At 50.0% G+C, this 12,702-nt stretch overlaps 1 protein-coding gene across 1 annotated transcript in view; it reads left to right on the top strand.

Annotated features, from left to right (window-relative positions):
- The window catches only part of Glut1 (Glucose transporter 1), a 287,313-nt gene that overhangs the window by 107,240 nt on the left and 167,371 nt on the right, over positions 1-12,702 (top strand). The gene's annotated exons all lie outside the window — the stretch shown is intronic.

The raw sequence follows: 12,702 nt of genomic DNA on the forward strand, positions 1-12,702 counted from the left end.
CTGTGAACGCTTGCTTTAACTTTACTACTGTGCGTGTGCTGTGTGCGTGTGTTCTGCTTTTGTCGGTTTCTGTGTGCTTATTTGCGTTTGTTAGTGTTTGTGTGAGCTTTTGTGTCTTCGCTTCCTTCGCTCATTTTCACACCTAGTAGCAAGCCAAGCTCGCTGCGAGGCTGACTTCTCTTCATCATTAACGTCATCCCTCCCTCCTCTCTCCCTCCGCACCGTTGGCATGGTGTGCGAGTGGCGTACGAGAAACTCCATGGTGGGGGCTTTTAAAAGAGTGCAAGGCGTGCGCATCGGGCCGAGCACCAAGTTCGCGAGGGAGATGGATGACATGCTCCCGCAGTCATGGAGATCCATGAGTGGATAGAATTACTCGAATTTTTTTCGTTCCTTCAGTACAGCTTGTAATGTTACGCTTCTGCCTGGTCGTGACTGCCATGACTATCTGGCGGGAGCGGCCGCGTGACTGGCGTTGCTGGTGTCTCAGCGCGTGAGTGCCGTGGAATGAGTTGCGATGGCTCCTCCGAAGCGAGTTACCAACAAGGAGATACGTGGGCGGAGACACAGTCGTCACGAATAGTCAATTACGATGCTGCAGTAATCACCGAAAAAAAATACTGACGATTACAACACTCCTTAAAGCGAAATTTGTGCGCGCGCGAACTGCAGTCTTCTCGGTCATGGCGCATATCTGCTGCGCCTCAGGAAGTGATCGCGTGATCAGCGAACGCACGGCGGCGTGCGCTACTCCGCCGTTATCTTGCAGCGCGTCGCCGCCGCCGAGCATGTTGTGGGTAAATCATGTTTGAACCTCCCGCACAAATGTCACATGGTTCGAATGAGCCACCCATCAAGGAGGACGCCGAATGACCACGTGCAGCAGCCAGTGTGTGCTGGGCTTCTGTTCGGCCGTGCCCCCTCACACTTACACCACGCTTTCCTGCTCCGTTTTAGTGCGCACGTGTCACGTGGCTCGGTTGAGTCACGCAGTGCGGAGGACACCGAAGGACCACGTGCAACACGTAGGCGTGCTGGGCTTCTGCTCGGCCGCGCCGCCCTCCCCCTCACACTTTCGCCAGACTTTCCTTCGCCGCTTTTTTTCTTCCTCCGCTCGCTCGGTTACAACGCCGTCGCCGCCACCAAACCACTGTAGCGGACACCAAAGCAGGAGGTGGTCTGATAGCCTTCAACTGAGCATCCGGGATAATTCCGGTGCTAGCGCCATGTTCTCCCCGTTGAGCCTGGGGAAATATTATTGCGGTGTTGTCACCATAGCAACACCGCCGCCATGTTAGCCTTGAAAGCGTTATAGTTGTCATGGCAACAATGCGAAGAGGCGCAGCTTGCGTGTGGGAGAGATGATGCTCTCGCCCTCTCTTGCTCCCCCCCCCCCCCCCCTCTCCGTTCCCCGATTCCCGCCCGCCAACCACCGCTCCGCTGCCTCCACTGGGCCAGCTTCGCTGCTACCGGCGTACGCCGCTTGGGCAGGAACGACGCCAGATCGAATGTCACTTGAACACTTTATTCGCGTTACGTGCGCGTACATGACGTGTGGCTAGTCACAATGATGCGCAGTGCAACACAAAGTTGTCGGCCATCAAGCACAGCACACGCACGACGCAAACCCTATCCTTCAGATCAGTTTAACGGCATACGAAGGAGGTTCTCACCTTTCGCTAACAGCACTCAAAAAGACTTCTTGTTGTGATTTGTCCTGGTGTTCTTGGCACCCATTTTTCAGCACCATAATGTCCGAGCGAATCCACCCGAGAAATCTCCCACTACATGAGACGCGAGCCGGCCTCGCCGTGTGGTAGCGGCAGCAGCGGTGACTGTTTTAGCGCATGCGCGATACCAGCCACGCCGAAGAGAAACGGAGAGGGAAAAAAATGACAGGATGAGTGTTTTTCCCGGGCCGCTAGTTTAGGAGCGCAATAATAGAACCTAAACTATAAAAAGTACCATCGGCCTGACCTAAAATCGACCCGCACTAAAATGCGCAATGTCCTGAAATCGTCCACGCGAGGTGGTCGCAATGTCGTCAGATGATCTTGCAGCTGCGCTCCTTTTCCAATCATCGTATCGAATTACTTTTTTTTTATTTTTTTTAAATGGTCGTGTTTGTCACCCCCATTTTTTTTCTTTCCTTTTCCTTGCTCGGCTTCATATGACGCATACAGGGACTAAGCAAAGTGTGATAGCGAGTCGGCCTCTAACGGTAGAATACTCAATACAGTGCTGTGAACACAAATATATCACTCGCGGCAGCAGCGGTAGCATATTAACACTTTTCTGCGCTACAATTTGTGACAGTACTAATCTGGAATGGTGAAACGGGATTGGTGGAGTTTGGGTAAGTGTTTTTCAGGAGCAAGCACTAAGGCAAGTACGTGTACGTGTAAAATAAATGTGCGCTGAAACTTCCGCTGAGCACATGTTTTTAGGGACGATGCCCCTTAGGGGCTCGGGCTGTCGGCGTCTCCTTTAGTCGTCGTCGTCGTTTCATGAAGTCATGGTACTAAAACACGGGGCACTCGTTTTCTAACGCCTCGCGCTACAACGTTTCATCTCCGTAGGCAAAAACGCGTACTAGACGAACACGCCAGGACACTCGTTTTCAAACGCCTCGCGCTAGAACGCTTCGTGCTTCAAAGACACGAGACTTTTACAGCAAAGCTGCATACCTCTACCCACCAATGGTTTCATCTCCGTAAGAAAAAAAATTCCCCCGCATTTCCCCGAGGGGGAGAATGTGAAAGTGCGAATGCACGGTTGTCGGCCCGCTTGCGGCGCTTGCGCTCGGCCCCCGCAGCCCACCGCCTCGCCGCCTTCTCTTCCATCTCTTCCAACGGGTTTGTAGTATCACGTGTACACCACGCAGTTATCAAGCCGCTATAACGCCGCTGAGTCGCCAACGTACGCCGCTGACGACGTAGTTTGAATGCGTTAAAGATATAAAGCGCGTTACTGACACCGATATCAGCGTCGCGTCCGTGGCTTATTCGGTAGAGCGTCGGGCTGCGGCCCGCAAAGTCCTCGGATCGAAACCTGGCGCCGGATGCTGTTTCTTTTTTAAATATAGAGGAGCACTGCGAACGCCGACGCCGCCGCCGCCGGCGGTGGATGGTTTGGGGTCGCTTATAAAGTGCATTCGCACTTAAAACGCCGTGGTGCCAAGAATACATTTACACACTGCATGCCTCACCCCTCCCAAGGTTTCACGTTAGTGGCAATAGCCCGGGATTTCTTTTTTTTTTTCCTTTGTTGAATGCAGCAGCGTCAGCTCTTAACCATCATCAGGCGGCTTCATTCATTACTATATGTACTGACGGTAATATTTTCTTGTTTTGATTTCGGTCAGATGTTTTTACTACAGCATAAGTGCAGTCAAAAGATTTATGCTGGTGAACGCGAGTGCTATTGGCGCATGTGGCTGTCAGTGTCTATTTATACACGACAACCAGCGGCAAATGTCTGAAATTTTGTCGCGGAAAGTCCAAAAACTCCGAATCCTGGCTGCAGAAAATATCGGTTTACACGTGCGTTTTCTGCGGTGGGTAGAAAAGATGGGTACCACCAACTTTTCTTAAGTTTTGCACATGCTACCTTAACCAGTCATTAAGGAAGCGGCTAAGCGCGGGAAGTCGTACATAGGGCAAACTGGCCGCTGCCTTAATGACCGGTGAAGAGAGCACACGCAGAACTTAACTTGACGGTGCCCACATTTCCTTTCACTGCGGAAGATGCATGTGTGAGACGATATTTCGCGAAGCCACGATTCTACGTCGAAGACGGAAACAAACAGCCCGCGAACTTTGGTACGCCTATCATTAGAAGAAAAAAAAAGAAGAAAGTGTTTCTCTCATGTAACTTCATCTCCTCTTGCAAGTGCGAAAAAAACATTTTTTTTGGGGGGGGGGGGGAGGGGGGGGGGGGAAGGGGGGGGGGGCAGCACGTTTATATAGTCTGATAAGTGCTCTTGTCGTGCGCTCAGCTCATCTGCGCATTACTAGTATATGTGTCATTGAAACCAAACACAATAAATCAGCTGTGAGAGTGCCTTTCCTGTCACCTCTTACATGTTAGTCTTTTTTAGCGCTAAAATCACGTCGTTAAGATTGTACGATTGTCTCTTTAAAAATTGTCACCCATTCTGCTCTAAAAACTCTCGCGGTTCTGTTAGGCCACAGCGCGCTGAATGGCCAATTTTCCTGATCAACAGCAAAAAACAAAAGGGGGGGGGGCAGCTTCCACTAGTGGTGCAATGCGGGAGAAACAGCGGAGCTGAGGGTCGACCTAGCTTCTTCCAGTTTTGCTAGGCTTTGCTAAGCTTTGTTAGGTTTTGCGATGTTCTGGCTAGCCTAGGCAAAGTGCTGAAGGGTGAGGCCAAGTTTAGCCGGATTTTACAAGGCCGTTCCGCTCGGTCCCCCACACTGACAACGCATGCCAGGGGGGAAGACGCTAGGTCGACTCCCAGCCCCGCTGTTCCTCCAGCCTTGCACCACTAGTGCAAGCTGCGCCAATTTGTTACATTGTTTGCGTTTTAGTAGCCCACGAAAGACTAGCACTCGAGCAGGCGCGAAGCCGGCTTCACTGTTAGAGTGCCCCATCTGCGGCGGTGCACCCTTTACAGGCGGCGCAAATTTTTCTTTCTTGGTATTTTGTTTTGCTGATGCCACCGGAGCAACCTCAGGCCTGCACAGCTCCGCTGTTCAAATTTGGCCCATTACAAAGCCCACTGTACAAGTTATGCAATGTTCAGACAGTTTACGGAACATGCATATCATGAGATATACAAAAGTAAGAAACAGTTCTTCATGCAATTTTGGGGGTCGAAACGTCAGATCACTCGTTGTATAGAAAGGTTACCACCGTCGCGGCAACAGTCCGAACCTTGTGTTACCTAGAAAACGTGGCCTGTGCTCTGGCGTTGTGCGATCCAAAGCGTCTAGCTGGCATCGCGCAATGTCACAGCATCGATTAAATTACGAGCCAAATCGCACGGGAAGCCTCGCCGTTCGTTCCGTTTAACACGTTTCATTGTACTTATTCGACATCCGAAAGCGTGGAGCGGTCGCGGAGGCTTTGAGCAACGCCTAAGGCGCAATCTAGTTTTAGCCTTGCGTACCTCGGAGGTCTTCGCGGCGTGCGATCGTAAAGGCCGCACTGCACGTCATGTTAGGCACAACAGCGCTTCTGGATGATTTGCGAAGCTCGAGCACGCAACTTTTCCCAGCGCGATTCGCTTCTCTGCTTTTCTATCCCGCAGCGTAGCGGGTATACGATGACGCGTCTAAATTGATATTCTGCGGGAGAATTGAGCGGCCGTGTAGCGTCGCTGGCCTTTAATGGCGCTCTGAAGGAAGCGGCCGGCCGACTTTCCTTCGGGGCCTCCGGTCAGCCAATCAGTCAGGTGCAAGGTGGGCAAAGCTATCCCGCGGGGGCCCGCGGGGGAAGAGAGCGCCGTGGTCTGAGTTTCCGGATTGCGATCGATGGGAATCAATCAATCCTAATGGCACTTCCCGCCGATTATGTACGGGAACGCGATACGCTTCGTCCTCCCCGGCCGCACGGCGCCAAACAAAGGGCGGGTCGATGAATTAGAAGAAAGGGATCTTGGTTAGTGCCCGAGCAGACAGTCGCGCGGGGCCGTAAAAACAGCGCCGATGCTGGGCGGGAGCTGCTGGGCAAACAGCTCCGGGACGACACCCGCGGCCTCGTAACGCAGCCGCCGGCCCCGCTTTTAATGCAGCGCCGCGCATTCATTTACCTTGCCGGCGCGGCCTTCCGAGCTGACGAAACGCACCTGCGGAAGGGCGGCGTCTTGAAGAAACTGCTTTCGTGATTAAAGAATCTGCTCAAGTGCCGGAAGTTCGCCGGGCCTTGACCGTGCTCCCCCGCGAAAATAAAAGCCTGATTACACGGCTTGAGGCAGTTTCGGGGGAGCTGCGCTGCAATTTCATTATGCTGCGCGCTTCGAAGCGTCATGCCCTCATTTCTTACCGGGCCTAATTAGACGCTTAGGCGCGGCTCAGTTTGCCGCTCTCATTCGCCCAGCTTCACCTGCGCACCTTGAGCACGGAGCGTCCTCTGCATAGTAGGAGCTTCAACACGGGATGAAGTCATGTCGAATGTTTGAATACTCTGGCTGGCTGCATGCGTAATGCTACTGGAAGACGGAGTTCTTCGGCGTTGTCGCAACCCAAGACGTTGACAAACCGAGTAGGCGTTTCTCGGTCCTCTTCAAAATTATGTACCGGATCAGATGTAGGATATATATTGAGGTAGTTTAGCAGTTACAGAGCACTTGCAGGTACATATGGGAAATGAGGGACCGAAATTTTGTTGCGCGTGCGCTGTTGTAATGAAGTTGGAATGCAACCTTCACAGCCAATAATGGAACTTAAGTCAACGGAAGATTTGGAGCCAACGCGACCCAGGCGTACACGTAGATTAGTAACTCCATCGCATTAAATAATTTGTGCCAACATCTCAAATGAACCCGTGCCTTATATTCGTACAGTAGGCCTGCGCCTTCTTCCTTGCAAGCGCAGAAAGTCGCCTTCTCCGCGTGCTTGCAAAACTTAGGAGCCACAGCAGAGGAAAGGAATTCGCGTTGTAAGAGTACGGGAGGATATCGTAGTTGAAAGTAAGATCAATAGGTGCACCTGGGCTGGGCATGTAATGTGACAAACGGACAGCAGGTGGACCACCAGGATGGCAGAGTGGCTACCGAGAGACGGGTCGAGAAGAAGGGCGTTGAAAACCGTCAACCAGATAAAGGCACGTTCTAAGGAAATTGTGGGAGAACAATGAAACTCGGGCAGCGCAGGACAGGAGCGCTTGGATATCTTAAAGGGCCTTCGTCCAGCAGTGGACTTGTGATGACGATAGTGGTGGTGGTGGTTGTGGTGGTGATTATGTTGATCATGATGACGACGGTGACTGGAAGAATAAAGGTATTTAAAATTTTACAATTTAAGACGCGAAAGCAAGCTACAACCGCAGAGAAACCTACAAAATGCAAAGAAAGTTGTATTACAATGGTGGATTTTTCACGTGTCGTGATTGAGATCCGATGGCGCGGTGATATTCAAGCATGAAACGGCAGTAGACTCGTAAATAGCCGTTAAGGAATATCCCGCTGTCTTGTTAAAGGGATTTTGTCTTTATACAAAAAATGCAAAAAAAAAAGAACAGCGCGCGAGAAAAAGTGTAACTAAGCTCTGCCTGATATTTACCAACCATATTACAGCATGAAGAAACATTGCTCACCATCCTTTGTCCGCTACACGGAAGATCGTTTACTGCGAGCGCATGTGTAACGTGTAATGTTCCCGATGGAATCAGTGGCCAAATTTCTACAGCGTTGTGTCTTCGACATTTTTTTTCGTTTTTCATCCCGCTTGCTTTCTTGACAGACTTCGTCTGGAGAGACGAGTGAAGCCTGAGAATGTACGCGCAGAAAGTTTTTGGGCGAGCGCAGCGTCCTTCCGACAACTGCCTCGGAACATCCCGAAACACGGACGCGAGTCTAAGCACCGCCTCGACAGCAGGGCTGTATAACTGACACCCCGCCAAGCGACATGACCCCCCATTTCGACCCCGGCGTGCCGAGCTTTTCTCTCGTTTGTGGCAAACTCTCACGTCGACAAGGCGGGCAGATGAGCCAAAGCGTTGCGTGTACAGCAGCGTCAGCGCGCGGGGAGCTAGTCCCTGGCGCTGACAGAGCGGGCGCTCCTCGAGGCGGCGCCGGAGGCCACGCGCTACCGTCAATAGACGAAGACAACAGCAAGCGAGTCCTTTTTTAAAGGGCCGGAAGCAAACTAATTGCCCGAGGCGAAGCGCGACAAAGTTGCTGTCACGGAAACTTAATAACCCTTCCGATCCCTTTCACCTTTGCGCCCTCTCGCTTTTGTTCCCTTTGCTGTTTTCTTCAATGGTTTTTCCTTTCCCGCCTCAGCCTTACTCGTTGGGCAACAAAGGGAGCTCTCTAAAGCCGGGGGATTTATGCCGTGCGGGCGGCAGACAATCCATCCTGCCATTGGCCCACCGGGCCGGCAGCCGGCCAAGTCGCCCGTCGTGCCCTGAAATAAGCTTGAGAAGCCAGAGCGCTTCTCTCCTGCCGGACGAAACCTGGTTGTCTTACTGCTCTTCTTCCTTCCACACATTTCGGCTTCGACCAGCTCTCCTGAGTATCACAAAAACGCCACTAAACGCCCTCATGAGAAGGGCGGACAGACTTATAAGAAGGCGGGTGAATAGCAATGAGCAAGAAACGGATTTGGAAGTCGCCTCCTTTCAGCTAATGTTGACAGGCTTTGCGCATGAAGGGCATTCTAAGCACTTGTAGCGTATTTATTAGCTAAATTTGCTACGATTCTCTGAGGCTGAAAATAGTTTGCTAGTATGTCATTTTATGCTTGGGCTGCTTTCATTACATCCTCGTTACACTTTAAAAAGTTTCCGTTAGTTTTCCGTTAGTTTGGTTAGTTCTAGTCTTCTTATGTTCTCGTTTTCTGCCCAGTTTCCCTTCCCGGCCAGACAGATGTAAAATTTGTATTAAAAAAAAAAAAAAAAAACGTGATTTGCACCGTTACTTCATGCACGTAATTCAGAACGTCATTGTTGCATTACCTAACGTATTAGCGCATACCCCGTTTTTCAAGGAAAATCGTATTCTGGTCCTTGTCACTGGCCTGCTTGGCCCTATTGACAACCAAGCAAGGTTCACTGTGCTAAAGCAAACGTACAACTACTTTGAACAGTGTAAGCCTAGTCGCAGACGTTGATATTCTCTAAAAGGCATGCCAACGAAAGGTTTAGTCGCGACATATATATTGAAGCAGTGCGAAGGCGGGAAATTTGAAATGCGTTGGACAAACCTCCGTTCAATTCGTCAGAAGAACAATGAGACAGGGTGACGAAAAGCGTGATAGGTGGAAGCAGTGAGCGGATAACGGCGCCACAGCCCATTATGGTGAATCACTGCTCTGCACTTCCAAAAGATTTCATGTTTAGTGGAACGGCTTTAATTTTTTTTTTACTTCCCTCCAAACTTGTCAACGTAACTAAGGCGGCCACTGCAGGATATTGTAAAAATGGGGCTCAGTGTCGCGCGCAGCTATAGGGCCGCCTGTCGGTGATGCGTTTTAGTGCGCCCTCACGTGTAGAACGGGATTATGCTTCTTTAGTGAAATATTAGCATATTTCAAAGTTACGCGTGTTTTCGAGCATCGCATGGTGACTCTTTGTCGCCGCTCTTTATGGAACCTGGCGTAAAACTCAAACGTACTGGAAGTAAGTGCAAGCTAACCATATATGCAAAAACGACGATGTCAGGAAACCGATAATTACCGAAGTGTTAACGTAGACTTTGTAAGGAAAGTTAAAAAAAGATATTCCTACGCCTAATTATGGGAACCTCACAAGCAAGGCCTATATGACTTTAATTGATCATGACGCACTAAGGGCAAAGATACATGCGTGTTTTGACGAATTATTATTCAGAATTATCGCACAGAATTATCGCTTGGTGGCTCGTAGCTCACAAAAGGCCATCCGCCCCAGAAAAACGAATGCCAGTCTGAGTAAAATCATTTAGACCACCGCGTCGACGTTTCATGAGCCATACGTTGCCGCTTCAAGCCAAGAACGAAAGAAAAGGCAGGATCGCAATTCCAATGTGAGGATCACCGCTCGAATGGGGACGTGATTCATGCTCTCGCTGGCTGCAGCTTGAACGCGCTCTTCACCGGCCAATGTGTCGTCTCTACCCCAACTATTGAGCCCTCTCGTCACCGGCAGTGTTCCCATATGATGCATTGATTATCGAATTACGCAAGTGTGCAGGTTTTTGAGGTGCACGCATTACTGGGCGCACATTCCTTCTTTCCATCCAGCCCCACAGTAATATCTTCCGGAGTAGCATTAACGTAAAATCCTGATTAGGTTAAATCACAAAGATCCGGCACTCCAGACTCCTTTCTCAGTTGAACAGTTCAAACCGGTGTTCTACGCACCGAAGCTACCCCTGGGCTATGAGGCATTCCATAGCGGAGGGCTGTGGATTAATTTCGACCACCTGGGTGTCTTTAACATGAGCTGAAATCTGGACACACGGACTGATTATTTGTTGATGTTCCTACACCAAAAATGTCTGCCACGGATCGGGAATTGAAGCGGCGACCTCGTGCTCTGTAACACCATGCCTTAGCCACCGCGACGGGTGCGCTTCCGATCAGATGCCCTCGTTGGCGGGCAACGATGGGACTGTAACGGCTGGGGCACTTCATTTCACTTGTTCAATACTTCGGGCTTACAAAGCCCAAGCAGGAGAGGCCCTTGCTCACAGCGCCATCCGCGTGAAGATCATCCAATGCTCCAAAAGAGGGAATCTTTCACCCACAGTAGAGTCGCACTGTTGGGGATAAAATCGAGGCATCTAAGCGTCGCAGTGGGCACCTCCGACATACCAGGGAGGCTTTAGGCGCAAAGTGTTTCATCGGCGGGAGCGCTATCCAGGTGGTCCAGCCGGGATCGCTCATGGGCTTGCAGCAGCCCGGAAGTATTAATTGTGCGTGGTTTCGTTACAATGCAGGCGGAACTGATAAAGCTGTAAGAGTTCCGCAGTCCGGGAAAGCGAGCTTAACAGAAAAATGGTTCGTTTGCTGCAGGAAACAAAAATCTCTCTCTTTTTACACAATCGTCCCAAGCAGCTCGTGAAGCGCCTATTGACGCTCCAGGGGAAAAAAGCAAGCCGATCGAAACCGGGTCACGTGGGATGGCCAAACGCGAGATTTGCTCTGAAGCCCTGGGCAATAAGGATGGCTCAAAATGGTGCAGTCCAGGTTTTTCGATCAGCATTGCATAAATGTCAGTGCTTCGTGAACCCGGCAGAAAGGAGGGACGAGATACTCTAGCCGTTTGACTGACTGGTTCAGGAGAGCAGCGTTCGCTTTTCATGGCTACAGAACTAAGACAACGAAGTCAATTGCAGGATGGCGCGGGCATTGGAGGACAACACAGGCGCACCCATAATTAGGCACGCAAATCATATGTACTTGTGCGGTTTGCCAAAAGTTTGCTTTAGAGCCCATGACGCTTTTTATTATCACTTTACCCATTGCAACATTATAAAATCGTGAAACAGTTTATTTTTAATAACATGCAGACAGCATGCAAAACGCGTATGATGGCCACCACGCGCTTTTGGAGTTGGCGGCAGTTAACATAGGAGTCCTTACTTTGTTTACTCTCGCAAATGCTGCAACAGCCCGGAACATTGAGACGCACAGATGTGAACAGCGGCAAATCTTCACTTCATACTAAAAGGCCACCTTTTTAATATCATGCAAATGTGTTGCGTGATGCTAGCGCGGATTCATCCAACGCCGCCGGAAGAAAAGCTTATCTGAAAAGCTATGTTTCTTACTCTAGTTTAAATCACGCGCGCGTTGACAAAACACTTAAAAAAGCGCAACTTTGCTTCCCTACTCATTGACTGATTTGAACAGAATTAGCTGGGCTGAATGTTGTGTTCTATAGTATAACATACACAAAAAAGTTCGAGCAGGGGAAATTCACTGATTAGTTAATTATGATGCTGCCTAGTGCAGTAACATGAAAACTCCGAATCATTGTACGATTAAGTAACGCTGCTCTGTTGTATGTACTCACAATTGCATACCTTGACTTCAGTGGCTGTTGGTGGCGTTTCCCTGAGCGGCCTTCTAAAGTTGAGAGAAAGAAAAATATAAGCTAGAAAGGTTCGTTTCCTTTCTTATCTGTGTGTTTTGGAAAGCGGTATACTCCCAAGCACATGCGATCAAAATTAAATTTTTTTGAACGTCCCTGCTACAGCAACTCCGTGTAAAAAATTGCAGCAAGTGCTCTGTGTGTATGTGCGTGTGCATTCCGTAGCATGTGATGTTTGCATTCCTTGTCGGCATACATAATTGTTTTCCTTATTTCGCTATATTGAAAACAGAATCGTCCCCTCCGCAATAAGCGTTTCTTTCTTAGGTCTAAAGTGTTTCGTCACTTCGTATTCGGCCTCTGCACACAGAACAGCCGCATATAAATTACCTCTTTAAGTTGCGCTCGGCCCATCGGGATTTGATAAAGAGGCCGACTGAGCAAAGTGCTGATAACATTAAAAGGCCTGCTTAAACCAACGTCGCGCCCAGTTCTTCAGGCAGCCATGGGCGTGTGACGAAGCGTGATGTTTTCCTTTCACGAAGCCCACGAGACAGAAGCTGCGGAGCGGGCTGTGCGCGGGAGACAGCTCCGGGCCCCTGCAATTCAAACAAGAGAGGGGAGTGGGGCATTCGTACAACCCCATAATAGCGAAGAAACAGTGCAGAGGATATGCACACATGCTGATATGGTGTAGAATAAGATTTCAATCCAACTAAGCGGAGAGGGATGCATTAAGCATCTGCAAAATCAGCTTCCGCTGTAGCACTATTTTCGCTTCTTGCGTGCGGTCACACAGTGCAGCGCGTGGTTTGTTATGCTTGTCTTGCGTTGTTGTGTGCGCGTATGTGTATACCCCTTCGGAAAGGCAACGTTCTCCGTGAGGGAAAGAATGGGTGCGTAATTTTCTGAATCACTTCTGAAGTTTCTGCGGATGCGCGTAGAGATCTGTAAAACAAAGGATATAAGGCAGGTCACTAACAAAGTCGAAACAAAAATGAC

This window comes from Haemaphysalis longicornis, unplaced genomic scaffold (genome assembly GCF_048455015.1).
Source record: "Haemaphysalis longicornis isolate Haplotype H1 unplaced genomic scaffold, Haemaphysalis longicornis Haplotype H1 scaffold_1, whole genome shotgun sequence".
Lineage (NCBI taxonomy): Eukaryota > Metazoa > Arthropoda > Arachnida > Ixodida > Ixodidae > Haemaphysalis > Haemaphysalis longicornis.